General features: G+C 41.3%; 2 protein-coding genes across 3 annotated transcripts in view; both read right to left on the bottom strand.

The window, feature by feature from the left end:
* The window catches only part of LOC126557215 (DNA replication licensing factor Mcm5), a 296,187-nt gene that overhangs the window by 187,147 nt on the left and 86,089 nt on the right, over positions 1–22,951 (bottom strand). The gene's annotated exons all lie outside the window — the stretch shown is intronic.
* The window catches only part of LOC126557645 (CCR4-NOT transcription complex subunit 6-like), a 103,263-nt gene that overhangs the window by 1,848 nt on the left and 78,464 nt on the right, over positions 1–22,951 (bottom strand). The window lies entirely within an intron of this gene.

Raw genomic sequence — 22,951 nt, 5'->3', positions numbered from 1 at the left:
TCTTCGCCTGTCCACAAGGCGGAAAAGTGACAACGCGAGAAAACACAATCGAAAACTGCTTGCCACCACAACTACCGCATCGTTTGTCAAAAGGGACTCAACATTTAATCTAACACCAAACAAAGCTGTTTGAGTGCAGAGCGGCATATAAATCTTTAAGAACAAAAACACTTCTCAACATGGAAGGAAATCGGGCGGAAAATAAGTTGTTAAAATAATAGCACATAGTGATAGGTGTTTGGATAGCAATCATAGGGTTTTGAACATCAACTATTCGTGCCTTTGCAGTCGATTTAACGTACGGAAAGAGATGAACAGGCAAAGCGTGTAAGCCACAAAACAAAAGCTAACCCAAAAGGGGAATAGGGAGAATCGTTTCCCGGAAACAAAACAATAACTTCACGGCACTTCGGAGATGGGTGGGCAGAAATAATCTTTCTCCAACGGAAACTGCGTAGGATGTCATACAGAGACGGGCGTTCTGCGCGTTCTTCGCGAAACAGCGCTGATGATGATGGGTCAAGAAGACATAGAAAGGGAACGAACGTTGGCGTTGGCGATGACATTTCTTTGTCTTCTTAAATGTGGCCAGTAAAGAACGGCAACACCCTTACGGTGTAAAATGGCGTGTGACAGAAAAAAAAACTGTACGCGAATAGTTGGCAGAGCACATCAACCCACGATTAGCTCCAGTAACACACTTTCCTAAGCTAGAGTAGTTTGGCCACATCAGACACATTAGAGTGTTTGCATTTTGTGGCCCATGTAAGCAGCTGATAAATTTTTATGGCGTACGATAAAAAATTGGACAAATTGGAATTAAATGGTAGTTTGTAATTTGACTATTCCCGAGATACCTTGAATCAAATTTTAAGATAAATGTGAACAATTAAAAAGCGATAGAAGTTTTCAATCGATGCGGGTATAGTCTACAATAATGCCGCAGAACCGGCTGTCGAATCCCATTCGGATCGTTTTTCCATAGCAATGACTAGTGAATTAGCTTTATTTGGCCAACATGACCAAGTACACCGTTTAATCTTAGAAGACCAAAACTCTCGATATTGTTCTCCTTGAATCTCTTAAGGGGTACTGTAAGTCCACAACCCAACAATATACCTCCAACAGCCTGAATATGTAAATGGTTTATAGTTTTCAAATAGCGACTACATTAAATATACCATTAAAATGGGTGTTAAGTTCACATAATTTATCATCCCCATCCCGTTGCGCAAATCACCATTTTCAACCATGTAAAGCTACAACAAGCGCGAGAGATAATTTATCGATAGGTTTGTTGAGGATAAAGTATACCTTCCGCAGATTTCACAATGACTGTGTAAATGCGTTTGGCTCAGGCATCGTACACGGTATGTGCAAAACAAACCAAATGGTTTCCGATCTTATCAGGTTGATGGCAAGAGAGCTGCTGTGATTTTCTACACAAAAACCCCTTCCAGCTAAGGATATAAATCTTGCTCCTGCTACTCTCTGCACGCGTGCAATCCAGAGATCTCGAAAAGATCTCTCAAGAGGTAAAAGGCAGGTGTGATAAAAACGATGCTGGGTGCGGTCGTTTGGTTTAGTTACGGTCTATGTGGGGTTTAAATTTGGATATCACAAACCATGCATATAACCAGACACTTTACTCGATCATTGCACCTAGACGATAAGCTCGACTCGACTTTGTTACCAACCTGCTGTACGGAGGAAAATGGAAGAGAATCGATTAACTTCCATCGTACAACACAATGTGCGCTGGAAAGATCGTTTGACAGAAATCGAACCCTTGGGGTCAAACAATTAGCTCCTGATGCTACGGTGTCAGTAGCAGCATAGAAGAGTTGGTGGCAATTGTTATAGGGGTGGCCACCACGGAGACAGTACCATAACCACCCTTGCGCGAACTGGGTCGCCACTACACTAATAACCCTTAGCCTAATAAATCAACCGAAAGATGCATCCAGATACGCGACGGAACGGAAATAGTCGCGTGTAAAAATGGGTTAAGTTTGCTTTGCGTTTCGAAATCCGACCAACAACCAGGAAGCACTCGGCCGCAGTAGCAACCGCAAGGAATCACACCACTGGTGTTGTGTTGGCGGAACAAGCCCTTCTAGAGGAAAAGGGCTTGAACTGAACTGAAAAAAAAACAACAACAAATTGCCAAGATTAGCTTCGGTGCGAAGAGACCCAGTCGCGGGAGACACCACCACCGAGGAATGAGTATTGGGGATTATTGCCGTTACATAGCCCCCTTGGTCCGCGGTTTTTGTGCAAACAGGATGGCACAGGGGAAAGGTTAGGGAATTGCTTTTCCCGCGATAAGGTTCACTTCGACGCGAAACGGCAAACGACGACAAGGACCGGAAGGTTTAAGAAGAGTGTCATTTGTCGCCCGGGATCATGTTTGTTCCGTCCTGCGTGACAAGTAGCTTGTTGTGTAGTGTTTTTCCCTCCGTTTTGCTCTGTTTTGTTTTGCTGCTTAAGTTGTTGCCTTTGTTTGTTTACAACTCTGCCAGACAACTGTCAGACTAACATCAAAGTAAAGGCTCCACCAACCAGGCTTTCCTTTTCACGAGGAAAAATGTCAACCGGATTCATTGAATGTGGGATGGAGGTGGTGGATGTCGGAGACGAAACAAAAAAAAAATCGAAACGATATTAGAGTTTAATTGGCAGTGAGGAGAGTGCACTGCATTAACGGGAGGGGCGCAAAGAAGAAATAGACCTACTGGCTAGAAACTCTGTTGCAACCCGTTCGCCGTTCGGCACACCTAGACAAGTTGCAGTACTCCATCACGCTCGATTTGTGGAGGCAAACCGCACCTACGACGAGAAAGGCTTACAAACCCAGAAGCCTGACGGATAACATCATTCCGCTTGTTGGTAATTAACGTGATGCTTCTGCTTACCGAACCAATCAGATAAATAAATAAATCCCCTCTCTCGTGTTGGTAGTCGAGCCGTGCAGGGCCGGTAGCAATTGAAACAAAAATTGTTCATAAAACAAACCTTCATTAGAACCTTCTGCCGGCAGTAAATTTCCAGGTCAAAATTAACCAACAAAAATAGGCTTAAAGTTTATGCAGCAGAAATAAGGTGTGTCTGTGGGATGTGGAAATAGGCCTCCCTTGAGGAGGAGAACTGCCTTAGATGTAGCCTTTGGTATGGGGCTAATGGCAGCGAAACGGCCGTTCCTTAAAGTCGAGTATCCTTTTTGTTTTCTATAATCGCTCATCGGTTTAACCACGGAAGATGCAGCCAGCGCATAAGTGTACGACAGAAACACGGACTAGGCGAAAGGTTAGGCGTGAAACAGATAGTTGCCTTTCTGGTAAATCAGTAGCAAATGTTAGCCGTTGTCTGACGATTCAAGCAAAGCGCGGGATTTTCTAGGAGTGGTTGATGTTAAGATAAATAACATTTAATTTATCTGAATGATGGGAAATAATAGGTACAGGAACTTTGAACTCAGGTGTGGTGACAACGGCGCCGGTCTTCATATGACAGGACCGGAGTTCTAATCCCATCCGGATCGCTCTTCCATAGTGAGAAGCGACTTTCCAACTACATGATATCAGCAAACCTAGTAAGCCCTTAGATAATCGGCGTGACCCATATAGAAGGTGGCTAAGCCAAGCATAAAAAGAAGAACAACAATTCCAGACATAATTTTTAATAGATCTTCTGAACTAATAATTCCATTTGTTCGTGATTTATTCACAACGTTATCTTTAAGGTCTAACAAGCGCTCTTGGAAGTTTGTTTTGTTTTATTTCATTGTTTATCCTTGATTGATAGAGAGCAAATAAAGACGCTTTGATTGTCTACTAAACCATTTGAACACTTTTCCTTCTAGCAAGTGTTACGATCAACTTGTCTTGTGAATTTTAAAACAACTTTTTGAATCTTTTCGTGTCACTTCAAATACACGAGACATGCAAATAATGGAATCTTCTAAGCTTAGCCACGATTACAGAATGGTTTATAGCTTAATTTATGGTGAACATGAAATGAATCACTCGCAAGCTACACTGTTGTTGTTCCCATCAACCATCGTTGAGTGCATTCGCGTACTGCCCATTATTCGCACCTTTAAGTGCACGATTTTACGCTGGCTGGTGTTGGCGCATTGCACGATGAGATCCAGCTGGGTGGCATTCCTGTTCAAATAGTGTGCCTGTACTTGGGCCGGCATGTCGGCGTGGTGATCGCGTTTCAGCCGGGTAGCAATTCTTCGAAAGACGGGGTTCAATTTATTTTACAATTCTCGCATGTCAGTGACGGCAATGTAGCGAATAAGAATTCATCTTGATGGTGCGTGGGCTGGACGTTTGTTGCTTGCTTCTCTAAAGTATCGTTGGACAAGTGTTCCTGCAGTATGATTTACATTTGTATGTCTAGTTCGAATCTTTTTTCTTAAAATCAAGAAGATCAGGAAGCAAACTGTGTGTAATTATTTTATTAACGTTGAAGATATTGCGCATTGCGTACTATACGTAAATACAAATGCAATGAAAAACAATGAAACATAAAAATTGTATGATATGGCGAATGCGATATTTCCTACCATAAACTTATCGTTTTACAATGCAATATTGAAAGCTCCTGCGAGCTTGAATGCTTTGGGGTCAACTGCCTCCAGAAAATGCAAGGTTTAATTTTATGCATTAATGCAGCTTTTAGCTTTGTAGGCGTCAATAATTTAAGGGCGTCTCCTAGTACTAGAATTTATTCTGCTAAAAAATTGTAACCTATTTTCAAATCCTACAAATAGTTTAAACTATGACGGTGGCTTAGTTAATAAAAGTAAAGGGTTTTTGCCCCTAAAAATTGATCAAAAGTATCGTTTGAACAGAAATTAGTTTCATTCTTCTCTTTTTTCTCTTGATCGTGTATTTTTTCCATAGTCCACGTCACTCCGAGGCACCATTGCGGTACCGGCTGGGTACCGAGAGTGAAATCAGCATGGGAAAATCTACCCATTTCCCAACGGCAATAACGGCGCACCACCGATTTATTCAAAAATGCACCGGGGTGAAAATTGGGCCAGCGAAAATGATCCGCAAAATCGCGTGTCCGATTACTCGTTTATTTATTTATGTACTTGCTCGTTGATCGCGTTTTACCATTTTCCAGCCAATCAGCCGGTGTTACGGTGAAAGCATCGCAACGAAAAAAAAAAAAAAGGGTTTAGAAGAAACAAAGCCCAAGCCGCACTAACACGATGCACAGTTTTGATTTTGACCCAGCGATTATGATGCGAAGGTGTCACTCGGCTAACTTTTTCATGTACCGACCAAAATTCAGCTCCATTAACTTCTCTTTGAAAAGAGGGTTCGTTTACTTATCAAAACAAGACCGGTACACAAAACGTGTAGAGGAAATTGGACCGGAGTGTGTTGGTGTTGTGGGACGACAAGTGCATCGTCCGAAGGAAAGATCTAAACAAAAATCTCGAAACATCTGCGCAGACATGAACTGTGGCTACGATGATGCTTTAGGGGTAACACGACGATGACGATGACGACGACGACGACGACGACTACTTTCATCTTTTCCAATTCTAACGTCAACATCAGCATGGCCAACAAACAAGGCCAAGTGGCAAGAGGTGGTGCGCTGTAAGGTTTTGCACTGGAGATTTTGATAGATGGAAGGAGCGCGGAAAGAAAAACGCCAAGCTGACAAGGCACAATAGCGTCAAATTGGCTAAAGGCTGCGAAGTAAATGAATTTATAAAGGAAGAAAATTTCATTATGCCGCGATCGTATTATACCTTCTCCGCTGAACTTACCCATCGGCCAACTCCAGGTGTAAACTACCAGCACAACATGAAGCGAATAAGGTTTCTTACCTCAACAAGCGCATACGAGCCGACTGTTGATGTTAGGGCAGCATCACAGAAAATTATGATGTTTGCATATTCGTCTAATCTTCATCTTTAGACTCCCTTCTACGCGCCCACCACATCATCATGTTGGTGCTGGGTCCCTCCACTATTCTCATACACATTTTACGTTCTGAAGCAGCACACGCGAAATCAATCTAAACCATAGAAAGCGCGGCACGGTCGCAGTTGTACCGGATGTGTTGCTTGCGGTCCCAGATATGTGGCCAGCCTTTCGCGAGTGGCAATAGTAATAAGAAGAGATATGCTCACCTCGGGGCCACGGTTGACCTCCGCACCGTAGCACCAAGTTTCTCAGCATGGCAGCGTAACTTTTCGCAAGTATGTCGCGCTGCTGGCTAATCAGCAGCTCACCATCAACAAGGTGCAATGAGAAAAGCTCATTGATGATGGACAATTTTGAAAAATAAAATTTCTCTTCTAAAACATACTTTAATACGTGTTTTAATACGTGTCAGTATTCGGATAAAGTGTCAAATCAATAATATACTTTGGCCACAGATACATATCACTCACTAGTTAGTGGCAATTAGTTACTTATTGAAAAGAAGCTAGCCACCACCTCTACACTAAACTATATCTCTTACACATATCTTTTACGGCTATTAATTTAAATCAGTTTCTAAAGTTCTGTTCAGCCTGTATGACTTCTTACTCGTTGTTCGGCACACCGCTTGGTACAAGGTCAGTTGTGTGTGTGCCACTTGCGGCGTTTTAACGACAGTTTCTTCTTAAAGTCCTCCATAACTTTTGAGCCGTTGATTATCTGTGGGTTGCCAGTCCGACTAAACCAAACCATTAAGGACGTTCTAGCAAGTTCTAGGTTACGAAAGAACTAAACAATAATTGATCTATATCTATTTCTAGAGCAAGAACGAGATTAATGAGTCAAGATACTTCTCAAATACTCAATGCACTCAGTGGAAGGATGTTTTCCTTTTTTTAAAAAAAAAAAAACAGCAACTCTAGTCAAAACCGACATATCAAACCCCCGGACACAGTACTCGCATCGAACTCGGTTAAATTTTATGTATTGCAATGCACTCGCTAAGGTTACACTAAGACCGTGTTTAATTACAACGTGATCGCGAGGGACTCTGAGACAGTGACAGCAAGCGAGCGTGTTTATCTTCTCGAGAATTCGTCAAACATTCAGAAGGTCGAAAAAGACTTTACGGGATCGACAACAAACACATCATTTGCTTTGTTAAGTACACGACGAAATATACAAACAAGCTTTGGAGCTTATGTTCCTTGATCAGTGCAAGATCAGTGGCCACATCCATCGATCAAACGTAATCGTGTTCTTTTATTGGCCACAAGATTAATTGTGCCTGACAGGATGCTGTTTTTGTTTGCTTATTTTGGCAGATTGCGCACGCGATTAGTTTATGATGCAAATATTATCAAACCGTTGCAGCTTGTAGCAAACGTTTCTGGTTTACTTTAAATAGTTGGGTTAGTATCGTAACGATCCTTCCCCTCTGGTTGGATTGCACGTACGCAAGCAGATGATGTAAAAACATTTAACTCAACACTACCGCATTTGTGCTTTACCACGAAGATGCCTTTAGCTAATAGGCATCAATCGCCACACTGGCAGTTTACACGTGAACGCCGATTGCTGAAACTTGCATGCGCATACGCTTCTTACGACGTCTCTGCGACTTGATGATGACGGTTTAATAAAGGGGAACTTGAGCCAAGCCTGGAACCACAATCGTGATATTCGTTTACATACACACACCCCGCACACTTTCTCGGCGTGTGTCCATGGATCCATGAAGCAACAGATTTAACGAGTGCAACCGTATAAATTGTTCTGACGTTGATCGCTTAGCTAGCAAAGATTAAAAAAAATATGTGCAGGAATGCAAATAACCTGATGGGTAATATTCCACTGTTTGCAGTTCGACAGCGTATCGCGTCGTAATGTGTCGTCTGGAATTTCCAAACAAAATCGATTCGGATTTTTGTGATAAAATATAAAATGGAATTGAATTAAAGATTGCTTTATATTGTTCGTACAATAAATGGAAACAATGAGCGTTATCTTGTGATTTGCCACTGCATTACCCAGCTAATCTTCTGTAAACACTTCATTAACGATGAAGGTGTTGATGAAATTCAGCAAGAAGCTAAATTAGTTTAATGTTACACGATAAATTTTCATTTTCACTGCAATCTTCCTGTCTGTGTGTAGGCTTTTGCGGCTAGGAATACTTTTTTTCTAGCAACAAAGGAGGTTCAACGTTGGCACCGGGTTAAGAAAGGAAAAAGAGATAGAAAAATAAAAGCCATTCGGCCGGCCGCTTAGAATGGTTTACTGTCAATTTGACTGATCTTAATAGTATTAATGTTGGACGAGAAATTCTTTTATGGCGAAATTTAGAAACGTTTGCTGTTTCATCTGTATTTCTATGGTCAGACAGCGAGTAACCTTTTCACCAGCTAGAATTCAAAGCACCATTCTCAATCGTTCGCTAACTAGCAACATAAAAGAAAGAATGAAATCGCTATCACATTCTCATAGCTGAGCACAACACGATCCAATTTCTAGAAAAATGTTGCTCTCGAAAGAAACAAACAGCAGGAAAGATTTTCTAAAGCCGTCAAACATAGCTGTCGAATGGGTCACGATAGCATTAGAACCATATGTAGCGTTGGACTGCCAGAGTTGATAGTTTGCTCGATCGTACGTTTCCCAGGTCTTCTAACTGTGCCGACACCGTGTTTTGGAATGGTGTTATTGCTATCCGTTACTTGTCTTTATTATTCTAACCTCTTTCAAATTTGCCGAAACCGACTGTGATTACTTCATTCCTATGCTTTATGTTCCTTCCTCAACAAAACACTAAATCGTAAATCCAAGCTCGGACAGACGAGTGTGGAACGATCGACATTCTGGATGTAGATTTTAGAAGGCGTACTTTTTGGACTCTCACGAGTTTGTATCAAGTTTCTATCGAAGACATTTCATTTCGATTTCACAGCCAACAAATTAGCCCTGCTTTGGCTGTTTTGGTTTCTGACTAATTCTTCCTTTACAATCGTTCAATTTTCAATCGACGCCTGTTATTGTGACCTAAAGTTAGCCACACTAAAAAAAAAAACAGACTCAAATACCTCATACGTTAAAATACGGCTGCCAAGGCAAACTTATTGCCGGGGGCCCTCAACATCGCGCGCGGTCACTATATCTCTATTTCCCTTCATTTATCCCTTTTCTATTTCCATCCATTATCCATTATCCATTTATCTCGTGCGACTTCTTCGTCTCGTTGTTTCGGTAATTAATTTAAAGCTTGTAGGATTAGTTTTATGCCTCCGTCAGGTCTCGTTTAAATTTCACTAAAACTGGTACCGGAGGACACGAGCGGTACGTGCTTATGGCTATGTTTGTTAGATATTCGCAATACTCGGACTAACATTCGCTTGGTCAGGGGGCCATTGAACTGTGGTGGTTCACGTTCTTTATTCCTCTGCAGTGCAGGATTATTTCGAGATGTAAACGCGGCTCCCTCGATCCTGTTTGACGTACGTACGCATGTAGGAATGAGCTTGCGGAAAACACTCACCACGATGTTGCGATGTGCGGCACAAATGAGAAATCAGGAAAGCTCCAGCGTACTGGACAATTTCGAATGTCGTAAAGCGCTGCTAAAATATGACAGAGCGAGGCGTTCCGCTGACAAGCGTCCGTCATCGAGCTCACGAATACCATTTTAGCACTGTTTTTTCTCATATGCGATCTTCCCTTTTCGGAAGGAATGTTAGGATTAGTGTCATCTTTAGGGAATTTTTATACGATTTCAGCCTCTGTGTCAAGAGCTGTCAGGTTTTGGTTGTCATTGACACGACAAATAAATTGACCGCTGAACGAGTTTCCGCGAAATTTTATACTAAACCAGTTCATTTATAAAAATGTTCTAGTTTTCTGGGACATATTCAATGCAACGGTCTACAGCATACGATGTGAGAACATAAAAAATAAACAAACCAAAGGATGGAACCCTACATCAGTCCATGTTGGACCTACATTAAATTTAATTCTCGTGCCGTCGAATGATTTAATGGCTAAAAAAAGAGCAATGTTTTTTTTTTTGCAGAACCGTAAAAATTGAACGCGACATGAATCATAAATTCATAAGCCAATGCTTATCATTCACGCACAAGCAAACATACTTCGTCACCCAGTTCTCTTTCGTCCAAAATTCTGCATAAAATTGCAATATTACTCAATAAATCAATCGCTTCATATAAAAAAGGGTGTTTCAATCAAAAGTAGCGTAAGACAAAAATAAAAGCACCATTCGTTGAATTGGTGTAGAAGAAAACAGGGGTCAATATTTTATGCAAATAGAATTTAACGAAAACACATACAGAGGGGGGGTAAAGAGTAACCCACAACAATACAGCAAAAGAACAAATTGTGCAATCGGTCCTGCACAGTACACTGTGCAGGACCCTGGACTTGATTGATGGCGGTAAAGCTTGAGCGCGAGTTTTCTAGGTCTCGTTTGCGAGGTGAATAATGACGTGCAGCGTGCAATTGATGATTCAACTAATCGTCGACGCCGGCTCATCACCGAACGAAGCGTTCGGCTTCGAGCAGTCATTATTGGCAGCAGGACATATACAGACAAGCACACACACCAGGCAGGCGCAGTTAAGTATCCGAGAGCGAGAATGATGAACCCGCGCGCCTATCCTTTTTGGAGCTTGAGGGCATGATTGCAGGCGATTACAGTAATTGAGAGTCAATTACGCTGATGATGCTTACCCTTGGTGAAGTTTTCTGAGTGAATTAAATACACATCGCATGTGAAGTCGCCATATGTGCCTCTCCTGGTTCGATCGTGACGTTTATTAAAGACGAAGAACCCAAATGCAGATTAATTTTATTTTGGGCAATTTGGGTGGTTTTTTGTTCTTGTTTTGCAAAATTAAATTTTTGGACAAATTAACCTAAAATTATGATGGTAAATGGCAATGCTTTCCGTTGTACGGCGTGTGATCGCTCTCTTTAATAAGTGCTTATTATTTCTTTAATAGTAAGCGCAAACTTATTTTAACTGATGATACGACCATGAGCCGGTTTGGCTTTCTTACATATGAATTGTTTTATCTGTCTAATGGCTAAGCGAGAAAATTGAGTGTCCTAGTGAACACAGGAAATATACATTAAATTTAGTCTTTGAACTTACACATGGGATGTCGTGTGGTACTCTATTTACTTGCTCCCCTCCTCTCCTCTCCTTTCCTTGGCGTAACACCTCTAAGGTCATGCTGGCCATCGAATGGCTTACTAGACTCTTAATGATACCACGTAGTTGGTTAGTCCAGTCCTCACTACGGGGGGACGCGGTCCGGATGGGATTTGAACCCCGGTCCTGCCGTTAGAAGACCGACGCCGCTTTCGCCTACACCACCGGACCGCTCAAACCGTATTTGCTTATCAGTAAACATAAAAATGCTGCATTCTACGATATGCATCACATTCTTCTTTCTTTAGAAAAGCGAATCGAATTGAAATTTTGGTCCTCTCCGGGGATGGTTTCTTCTTAATCTTGGCTTTGAAGATTGACGGTTCTATCGCCTCGGCTACCGGAGTGTAAAACGTTTAAATTCAACAGCAGGTTCTTATAAAATCCGTGGATCTTGTGGCTTCATGGATCTGTATCTACGTGTCAATAAAACGAATCACTAGGAACGAGCGGCTAACGGAGCTGGTGAAAATATCTTCGCCACGGTAGGTGAGTCGTCAGTCGAAGAAACACCAGAACGAATAGAAGCCTTTAGCAAAGATTTACAGATGTTTTGAGTGTTTACAATTATTTTAACCACTGCAACTACGAAAATCCTATCTAACTGCCGATAGGTCGCCCAGGAACGAGCAAAATGTGATCTTTAGAGTTATCTGAAGTTGTTCATCTTCACAGACATACAAAAAATCTGAAATGAGAATCACTAATGATTGAGAAGAGCATATTGCTTTATTTGGCGCATTAACAACTGCACAACACATACACTAATATGGCTGGTTCATACACTAATGTGCTAAGATGTCATTACTACGATACGGTTCATTTTTGTTGATAAGTACGGATGATTTGATGCATCAACATTTTTATTGCACTTTATTATATCCAACCCCGGGACAATATATGTAAAAACGCAAAAGTGAAGAGATTAATTTTTATTGTCTATTGTTTTTGCCATGCATGCAAATGCAATGGATAGTCTTTTTTATACGATTCCAACACACACAAAAAAAATATCGTTGATCTCATAAACAATTGATGTGGAACGACTGCTCCATTCAGCCGGTGCTGCGTTCGGAAACGAAACGGATTTAATTTATGAGCAAGGCGTGCCTCTGAGTAGACACGAGCGTTCAGCTTACCGATACCCATTGACATGTTCCATCTTTCTCCTTTTTTGGGGTGGCATGCGAATGGCGTAAAAGGGGACCAGACTGGGAGCAACACCACCGCCAGAGCTTACTTTGACCTGATGGCGTTTGCTCATCGCCTATCGTGCCGTTGACATCTTTCGTTCTCGTAAAAGCACATCCAGCTCGTTGCGTTATTCATCATCATCATTTGTTATCGAACCTATTCATCTCTAGCTGTTTATAGGTTATAAGCTATGAAAAAGCATACAATCTGCTTACTATGGTGAATTTCTACACAAGGGTTATTCGAAACCAATCAAATAGCGCAGTAACGCAACAACGTATTCTCCGATTTTGCCAGCCAGCCGCACTCTTCGAGATCGATATTGTCCGATAGCGATTGAAAGCGCAAAAAGAAGTTCAAACATTGTTGCGCACATGTTCTGATCGGGACTTTTCTCAGGAGTCTCTAGCAGTATACGCTACGGGGCATAAAGATGGATCAAAGCCAGCAGCGTGTGTTTTTAAAATTGCTATTATCAACCGTCAGAACATGGTTTTGCTAAACAGGTGCTTTACAATGACACCTCAGATATCAGATAAGACAGGTAACATTTTGTTTACACTGAAAGAGATATAATGGTAGAACCGTGGTAAAATCATTGCATTAACACAAGGGTTTACATTTGCTTACATGACAGAAAAGTGCAAAAAGCGATAAAATCAAATGAAATTAAAAGGACTAAACGACTCCTCTTTTTATTTCGTTTTTTTAATTCTTTTTTCTCGCTTTTTATGCCCGTTTATGCAGCAACGAATGGCGAATAAATCAATGTAGACATGATGCAATAAACGAAACAATGCTGATAAAGATATTTTACGACGCCCTGCTACCCTAAGAGTGGCCACCAACCGCCCCTTTAGCATACTAATGGACATTCTTAATAGCGCAAAATGATCATAAAAATAATGATGACAGTTTTGATATGTCACCTTGCCATTCTGCCCTGCCCGAGAAGACGGCAGGGAGCTGGAAAGAGTAGTGTGCGAATCGACGTAGTTCACCTTTCTCGTATCTATATCGTATGTCACACTTAGCCGTACCAATAGCGGACGGACTGTGAGCTACGGTCCGCTGCAATATTAATTCAATGAACCTAACTATTCCACCCGCTCTCGACTGTGTTTCATGGAGCGCGGAATGGAAATGTGTGCATCTAATAGCAAAGAATGCATCAGCACTGTACTCCGATCGCGTAACTACGAATCGGTGACATTTAGCAACCGTGTCAGTAGAAACGAAACACCTGTGTGAAAAGGTTTTGCGGTTTGATGCCTAGCTCTTTGGCCTCACTGGACACAACACGCAGGACAACCCAAGGACAAACAACTTTCACGCACGTTCTTCGATCCCTCGTGTCGGGTTGGCCACTGTTTCTGCTTCCACCAAACGGAAGGTATCTCCTCTCTCACACCTCGAAGCGTCAAAGGCAAAGGGATCTTGTCGCATGGGACACAAAAGGCTGCACCCGGTACCGTTAGGAATGTGCAATTATGTGACGTTGCGTTCCGTGAGAATGCTTTTGAAGTGAATCGATCAGATGAAGGTTACCAGAAATGGGTAAAGAAACTACCAAGTGAAGATGGAAGTGAGCGGTTCAGTGTAATTAAAAATTAATGCTTTTATTTACAACGTCCCAATAAAAGTGACCGTTAAACACATTTCAAAGGCAGGTAAAATGTAAGTACCATTTGCATTATTTGCGTACTGTTACTTAAAATACTCTTTGCAAAAAAAATCTCTCCTCTCTTCTTCGTCTTTGTCTCTGCAGCCTAAAGAGGTTTGCCATTACTGGCTTTCGTAAATTTCGTTTTACACGTAGTACGCCAAAGGGAAGCGATATGAGAAGGATTCTATGCATGGCGTGTTACGACCGGTAACGTTACCGTTTCAGCTACCTGCCCCAATAAAAATATTCCCTTTTAATACCAAATAACATAAAGGTACAATGGATTTAAGTGTAACATCGTTAGCGAAATAAAAAACAAACTTTTAAAAGCTTTGATTGACTTCGTGCAATATCGTTGATTGTGTGAATGTGATACGAAAAGAAACAACAAGTGTTACAAACACGCAAGTCACCGGTGTAACGCTTCGCATCCATGGCTTCCATTGACCGTCCCATTACAGCCCATACATGAAGTATTAAGAGATAAAAAAAAAATTTAAGCGCATCCATTGAGAACATTTCAATGTCACAATGAGAACAATTGAATCTTTAACATCACCGAATCATCGCTTCATACATGGTGGTAAAAATAACCACACAGGAAAACAATAATCAGTGAGCAGCAGGTTGAAAAGAACAACAAAAACTATTCTTTACTAAACGAAAAAAAATACTACACCTTAACAAAAAAAAAAAAATCATTCTATACGCCACATTCATGAGATGTTCAATGAAAAGGGTGCCCCAAGTGAGCCGTCGCTTGTCGGAATTGTTGTGTTTAAGCGCGCGCGTGCACATACAATCGTTCGCTTGAATGTCGCAAAAGCAACAATATACTTCGAAGTAGTTTTTTTGTCCTCTGCGGTCAAACATAACAACCCTTCAACGTACAAGCACTGTCAAAAAATTGTGGCCTGAATGGGATATGGATGTTGAGACAGATTTCGTCTTTAAGCCCACATCTTCAATTCCAGCGGAGCAGCAAAGATCCGTTCGATAGATGGGAATTTTTTTTTGTGTGCAAGACGCAATGCGTTCGCGGTCCCAATGGATCGATTGCAGTAATTTGTGTTTGAAGGAAGAAGAAGAAGAAGGAAAAAATAAACATTTTAAACTCCTCATCCCATTCCATCGCGCTTGAACACATCGATAACACTTTACGACTCATCAGTCAGTGTCAATTTTTGGGCTCTTTAAAGCATCATTCAAAGTTTAATGTGCGCCGGCGTGGGATTAATATTTTTTTCAATAAATGAATAATAATACTGCCGTTGGGCTCGTAATGCATTTCAAGTTATCGTCGTATTTTTGTGTGAAAAATTCATTTGAAAAATAAAAATAAAACCACATCCATCAACTGCCAGACGTATCTGGCAAAATCAAACTAAAATTCATTGATTTGACAGAGTATTGTGCACGGTAAACAAAGATGCAATTCTCATTTTCACAGAGGCAGATATTTTTTTTATTGGATGACAAGGGTTCAACGGACTCGACGTTAAGGCTTCCGACGATAACTTAACTGATCAAGGACCTATTCTGGTCGGAGAATTAAATGAGCATTTTTATGGTTCAGATAAGATCTAAATCGAAGCTGCAATATCCATCCATTGGAATACTCGAATGCCTCGTACCCGCCGTTGGACATTAAACATATTTGCGACTACAACAAGCGATTTAAATTCCATATACTATTTGTGATAAGTGATCTACACATTATAATATATTTAAATCTTATCTATATTTCGAATGATAAAATTAATACTAAATTTGTAATCATTATTTAAGTATTATATTATTTTTAAATTATTCAACAATAATAACTTTAAAAAAATTGTTTTACGTGGATTTCCTACTGGCAATAAATAAAACGGTATTAAATCCCTTTACTCAGTAATCGACAATAGTATTCAATTGATTTACTGTAGACTAGACTAGACTGCTAGACTTTCTTTCCAAGACACAAAAAAAAAACAAAAAAAAACTATTGAATCTCCCGATTGCAGAACAAACTTTCTCCAAACCAAACATTCGTTAGGAAAAGATTCGACAAAACATTCAAACCCGAATGGAACATATGATTAATGACTAGACGATCAAGTCTGTCCTAGTGATTAGCAAAACTTTGAACGGTATTAAATTCTTCGGCTATCTCATTTTGCACATTTGCCTACGTAAAGTAGAACGAACACATTTTTCACTCGATCGACACCCGAACGCCGAACCCGCAAGAACGAGGGTTGGAATTCAGTTCCTCCTAAAAGGGTGCTTCCAAGCGACACCAAACGCTTGTAATAGCTCCGATTAGTCAATGATTAGCTGGATAACAGTCGGGCGAAAAGGCGAAACATGCGAGAAAAGCTTAGACATAAAAAATATATATAAATCTATGCCCCAACATGGCTTAAAATGTGCGCGATCGCGATTTGTCTGGTTGAAAAGGTCGCGATCGTGTACCGCGCTCGGGGTGAAGAAGGTGATAGAGAGCCAAGTGACAGTGCTTTGCCTGCAAATTAACACATTCTTTTGCGCGTGACCTGCCCCTGGAAAGAGGCAGCGCAGCAGTATGTTAGCTGTGGAGTAGTGGCGGTGGGCGCGAATGGGCGGAATGGGTGCCGACCCGGAAAGGGAGACGTTGGCTAATATGTATGTTTCGGAGCACAAAACGTGAAACAATAAATCATTACAATTAGCCCCCGCTGAGCGATACTCCCCAAATACGCAACTGGGACTCGGGTTGGTCAGGGGGAAAGCCTGGCGGGGACGTTCGAAAACACGCGAATCAACTTTTGAAGGATAAGGAAAGAACAGCAGTTGAGAGAGAGAGAGAAAAGGAAATACACTCAAACACTCCTGAAACGAATGCCGAGCATATCAAATGTTCTTCGTAAGCCCGTTTGACAGCGATAAATGGTTTCGTGTTTCTTGAAACCTTCGTCCAATCTTGAATGAAGCGAACACGATGATTAAAGGACGATGATGAATTTATAAAAAGAAAATTTCAAGGGTTGCGGTTGCGACAAAAAGGGACTCAAAACATGTTTTTTTATCAATGGACACGAGCTGGGTATTGTTAAAAATCACCAAATTCTACAAAGACACAAAAAGTTTGACTTGAGCTGAACTAAACATTCTTATTCAGTTTTAGTCTATACTTGTTTGTCTGTTAAACTAGAACAAATTAAAAGAAAACTAAATAACACAACAAGGTGTATTACAGAATCTTCGACACGAAGAAACAAAGTTCTATCCTATTCTGGATATGGCTCAGGATAGTGTAGAATGCATTCCAGGATTTATTTTCGATTTTTTATAGATGCTTTGAGTCTCTGAGACTCTCATCCGCCTCTCATTCCAGGATTTCATTGGTGTTGAAACAACGACGAAAATATCTTTAGATACTGCTTATGCTTCAATCCAGAACAGAATCCTGAAATGTTTAAAACTTCATTAGAGTTCATCTGGAACACCCTACAAAAATATGTGATGACTGTTTATCATAAGCTCGCCTGTAAACTTGAAATCGTTGAATCAGGCATGCAGAAATTTCAATAGAAATCGATTATGATGCCACCATAACCACAAGCATCTTTACGAAAATCATTAACAACTACAACCGTGCAGAGTTCTCAACACTGTCCAAAACAACCCTTACAGCAAGGAAGTTAAATGCGTTTTTCAGCAACTATTGGTGAGACAGCATCATTTTCCAACGATATCATCATTCCATCAATGGCTTACAGAATCAAACTCAACTGATCAACGATTCGTACAAATCCAATCGAGAGAATATGTCGAATTGTTGGCGACTTTTCAGGTTTTCTACAAACGAAGAGCTGATCCCGAAAGGCTGTTTAAAAATTATCGTTAGTATGTTTAGAACCTCTCTTAAAACTCTTTTACAACTATCATTTTACTTCTAGCCTCTAGCAAAACATGATCTTTATTTATCTTATTTATTTATGTATCTTATTTATCAATTTATTTTTATATTTATGTAAGGAAAGAGTTGAATTTATTAAACAAAATTTCAAAGTAAAGGTATTAACAACGTTCGAAGGTCGTTTCGTTCTGACTGTCGATACGCGAATGTCTTATCCTGCTGCGCGCCTCCTAGTATATTCTTTCCGCTCTCTCTCTCTTTCCCTCTCTCTTTGTCTCGCTCTTCCACACTGCTCCCTATCCTTTTAGACAGTCCGCTCAGTTTTTCATTCGCTCTCTTTCTCTTCCTTATCTGTTCCCACACGGCCTTTCCTGATAACAATCAATCCGATTGTGACCAATTTTTCAACATATCTCCTGCCGTGGTCGTTAGAAGAGGCCCTTCATCTTCTTCGTTTATTTTGCGAACCTCATATCTATCATTCGGCAGTGTTCTTTGGATTTCATATGGACCCAAGTATCGTTTTTTGACCTTTCCTCCTGTCCTGAATTGGGTAAATGGCAACGCTACCAAATCACCCACCTTGTACATTCGTGTTTTCTTACGGCGAAGATTGTAGTATTTTCTATTTTCCTCTTGCATCTTAACAATGTTTTGCCGCGCGTGCTGTCGTAATTCGTCTCGTCCATCATTAAAGATTTTCTGCATTTCTTCCTTCAATATTTGCGCCAACATAACATCATCCTTCGTTTTCATTTTCACGCCAATGAACAACTCGAATGGAGTCATTCCAATTGCCTTTTGCCAGCTGTTGTTTATGACCGTTTGTACCCTATCAACGTGCTTAAACCACTCGTCTGACTTTTCCACAGATAATTTAGTTAAGATCGGAATTATTACGCCGTGGATTCGTTCGACTTGCCCGTTCCCTCGCGGTACTCCTGTAACAATCTTATGCGATTCTATATTATTTTCCATACAATAGTTTTCGAACGCTTTCGAAGTGAACGCCGTTGCTCTATCGGATATAATTCTTTTTGGATGTCCAAACGTATTTGCAACTATCTTTAACTTTTTAATTGCTTCTTCTGCGGTTGTAGATTTTACCGGAAATAGCCAAACAAATTTGGTGAACGCATCTATTATCGTAAAGATATGATTGTAGGACTTCTTAGTTGAGGGCATAGGTCCCATATGGTCAATATGAAATGTGTCCAAAGGAACGCTTCCCTTTGGGATGGAGTGAAGTTCTCCTTCCATCTTACCCCGCTTTCTTTCTCCTACTATGCATCTCACGCACGACGCGATAACTTTTGCGATCTTATTATCAACATTGGGAATAAAATAATCTGTCGCGATTCGTTCTTTCGTCTTTTTTACACCGAAATGTCCTTGCTCATGTGCGCTTCGTATTATTTGACTTTGCATTTCGCTCGGTACGTACAACTTCTCTGCCCCTACGCTGCCCTTATGAAGAACACCATCCACTACCGTGAATTCATCATAGCTTCCTTCATGTTCGATTCTGCGTATTATCTCTGCTATAGTCGAATCAGCACGCTGCGCTGCGGCTATTCGCGCACACACCACTGACGTTACCACCATCACGTTCGCTCGTGATAAGGCATCCACGTGTCGCATCCTGTCTGCTGAACGATGTTCCACCGCGTATTCGAATTCAGCTAGCACATCTAGCCATCTGCTGGTTCTCGCGTTCGGATTCTTCTTCACCAAGGACTGCTTAAACGCGATGCAGTCCGTTATTATCTTAAACCGTTGTCCAAGCAAGTAACACCGGAACTTCTTCACAGACTCAACCACTGCCAAAGATTCCAAGTCAAAAGAATGATAATTCTTTTCTGCCTGATTTGTTAACCGGCTATAATAATAGCAAGGATGGAACTTTCCGTCGTCTTCCGCCCGCTGCATTAAAATGCCTGCCAACGCTTCCTTGCTTGCGTCAGTATGGATTTCCGTTTCAAGCCCTGATTTGAAAATCCGAAGCACTGGATATTGACTTAATATTGTTTTTATATGATCAAACGCTTTCTTTACATCATCGGTTACTTCAAATCGTTCGTCTTTTCTTAACAATGTCGATAATGGACGCATCACTTCCGCAAAACTCACTACAAATTTCCGAAAGTAACTCGCCAATCCGTAAAACCGCTGCAATTGTTTCGTCGTAGTTGGCATCGGAAATCTCTTCACCTTCTCTACTTTCAACTGCGATGGTTCTATGCGTCCTTCGTATATTGTGTATCCGAGGTACTCAATACGTCTTTGCAAGAACCTGCACTTCTTCCAATTAAATTGCAGTCCTGCTTTCTCAGCATTGCTCAACAACCGTTTTACCGATTTTAAACCCGCTTCTTCATCCTTCGCTGGCACTATTATATCATCCACGAATGCTAATACGGTTCCATCGTTAATCAACTCACGCAATACCGAATTTATAAACCTGCCAAACGCACTACCACTGAGACACAATCCGAATGGAGCTCTGCAGAACTCATATTGTCCTTCTTGGGTGACAAATGACGTGTACTTACGACTATCTTCAGCGATCGGCACATGGAAGTAAGAATTTTTTAGGTCCAACGTCGAATACACTCGAGCACTTTCTAATTGATCGATTTGATCTTCTACGATAGGCATGGGATACGAATCGCGTATGATTTTTCGGTTAATTTCCCGATAGTCCACACACACTCTACGCGACCCGTCTTTCTTCGGTACGACCACGATTGCACTAGCGTATGGACTGTTTGATGGACGCACCACACCATCACGTAGCCACTCGTCTACCTGCGATTTTACCACCTTCCTTTCCAGCGGCGCAAGACGTCTTGGGTGCGCACGCACCGGGATATCATCACTCACTTGAATTTTCAATTCATTGTCTTCATGCGGACAATCTTTCGGCTTGTAATTTCGAATACACTCTGAAATTGCGTCTTTGTATTTTACGGGTGCTTCCACTTCTTCCTCTTCAACATTAATATTGAAAATAAAGTTCCCTGGGGATGTTTCTACGTCTGCGTAAATATTAACTTTCCTTTTCAACATAACACCGTTAGTGGTCACACTCACATCAAAATGTTCTAGGGATGCCGTTCCTAGTACAGCCTCGAATGGCATGCTTTCGTTTGTCACCACATAGAATTGCACTTCCCGGTAATGTTCGTTCTCGATAGTCACATCTACTGTACAAACCCCTTGTGCCGCAATTTCTGTTCCACCGAAACCCGTAAATTTCACTGTGGTAGCGTCGAGACCCGGCTGTCCGATTTTCTTGTAAGTACGATATGTCATCAGGTTTAAGGAACTACCGGTATCGAAGAGTGTTTCTATGGCGATTGCTCCTATCTTCATGGTTATCATTGTTTTCTTTCCTGTTAGTTTCGTAGACTGCTTCGTCACAATTTCGTCTTCTCGGTTAACAGGAATTGGCTGGGAGCGCACACAATGACTTTGTTGTTCGCTGCACATCGATACATTTTGTTTACCACTTTTGCTACTGGTACTGCCCTTTTTACAGTCGCGTGCCCGATGACCGAACATATTGCACGAGAAGCACTTCGGTCCCTCGTTCTTTTGTGGGCATTCCGACGAAATGTGCGACGTTTCGCCACAGTTGAAACAATTCTGCCTTTTGATCTGTTTATTATTTGCCTTTTCGTTCGGTCGTAGCTTATCTTCCTTTTTTGTGAACTCTTCACGCTTCGTCTTACTCTTTGCAGTCTTCGTTACCTTTTCGAAATTCAACAACTTTTTCTTTAGTCGCTCGATGCTTTGAGCTTCTAATAATATCGACTGATGATGCTCATCGTCGGTTATTCCACTCACTATATATTCACATAGGCTTGGCTCATCCAGATCGATCGGTATCGCAAGCCGTTGCATCTCGTAAATATAATCTCGGATAGATTCGCTTGTCTTTTTCTTCCGGTTGGTTAATGCACGATGCACATCACTCGCTCTTATGCGTGGAGCGAATTCTTTGATCAGCGCCTTCTCCAACTTCGCAAAACTACTGAAACTGGTCCGAAGGGAGAATACGAATCGTCTAGCCGTACCGGCTAGTTTCTTACGGCACATAATCAGCTGCTGTTCGTCGTCCCATCGCGCTGCTTTGCATACACTCTTTAGCTGCTTCAGCCACATCCTCACATCTTCTCCTTCCTCGGCACCGAAGGATTCGATGCTATCTTCCATGTCTCTAAAAGAATACACTTTCAGTCGTTTCGGTGCATGTTGTCGTGGATTTTTGGGTGTTGATGTAGCTTTAATTGCTGTCTGAAATATTGAATCGGAATCTCCTTCATCAATATTATCGTCCTCGTCGTCATCTTCGTCATCAGTGCTTGGGCCATCGTCTTCATCACGTTCCTCGTTGCCAGAGTGTTGTGAGTCGTCTTTCTCACAGTTACCATCGTCTTCCGAACAACGATCATCATCCTTTTCGCCTTCTAAAGCATCACCGTTTTCACTATTGGAGCTCGTCTTACTCCGATGTTTGATGATCTTTTCGGCAATTTCCATCTTTCCACCAGTGGTTGGCAAACCAAGCTTTTCGCACTCGCGTATCAAACCGATCTTCGTAAAATTCTCACACAGCTCTTCAACCGTCGTCATATTATCGTCTTTGGTTATCACACGTTTCAAACTGACACCAACTTATCCTTTTGTTCTAAACTCACTCACTATCCCGGTTGAGCCCCCATGTAAGGAAAGAGTTGAATTTATTAAACAAAATTTCAAAGTAAAGGTATTAACAACGTTCGAAGGTCGTTTCGTTCTGACTGTCGATACGCGAATGTCTTATCCTGCTGCGCGCCTCCTAGTATATTCTTTCCGCTCTCTCTCTCTTTCCCTCTCTCTTTGTCTCGCTCTTCCACACTGCTCCCTATCCTTTTAGACAGTCCGCTCAGTTTTTCATTCGCTCTCTTTCTCTTCCTTATCTGTTCCCACATTTATTTATTAAATTATTTATTCATCTATTTATTTTTTTATTAATCTTATTT

The sequence above is a fragment of the Anopheles maculipalpis genome, chromosome 2RL (assembly GCF_943734695.1).
Source record: "Anopheles maculipalpis chromosome 2RL, idAnoMacuDA_375_x, whole genome shotgun sequence".
Lineage (NCBI taxonomy): Eukaryota > Metazoa > Arthropoda > Insecta > Diptera > Culicidae > Anopheles > Anopheles maculipalpis.
This window is presented reverse-complemented; position numbering and strand designations above follow the sequence as displayed.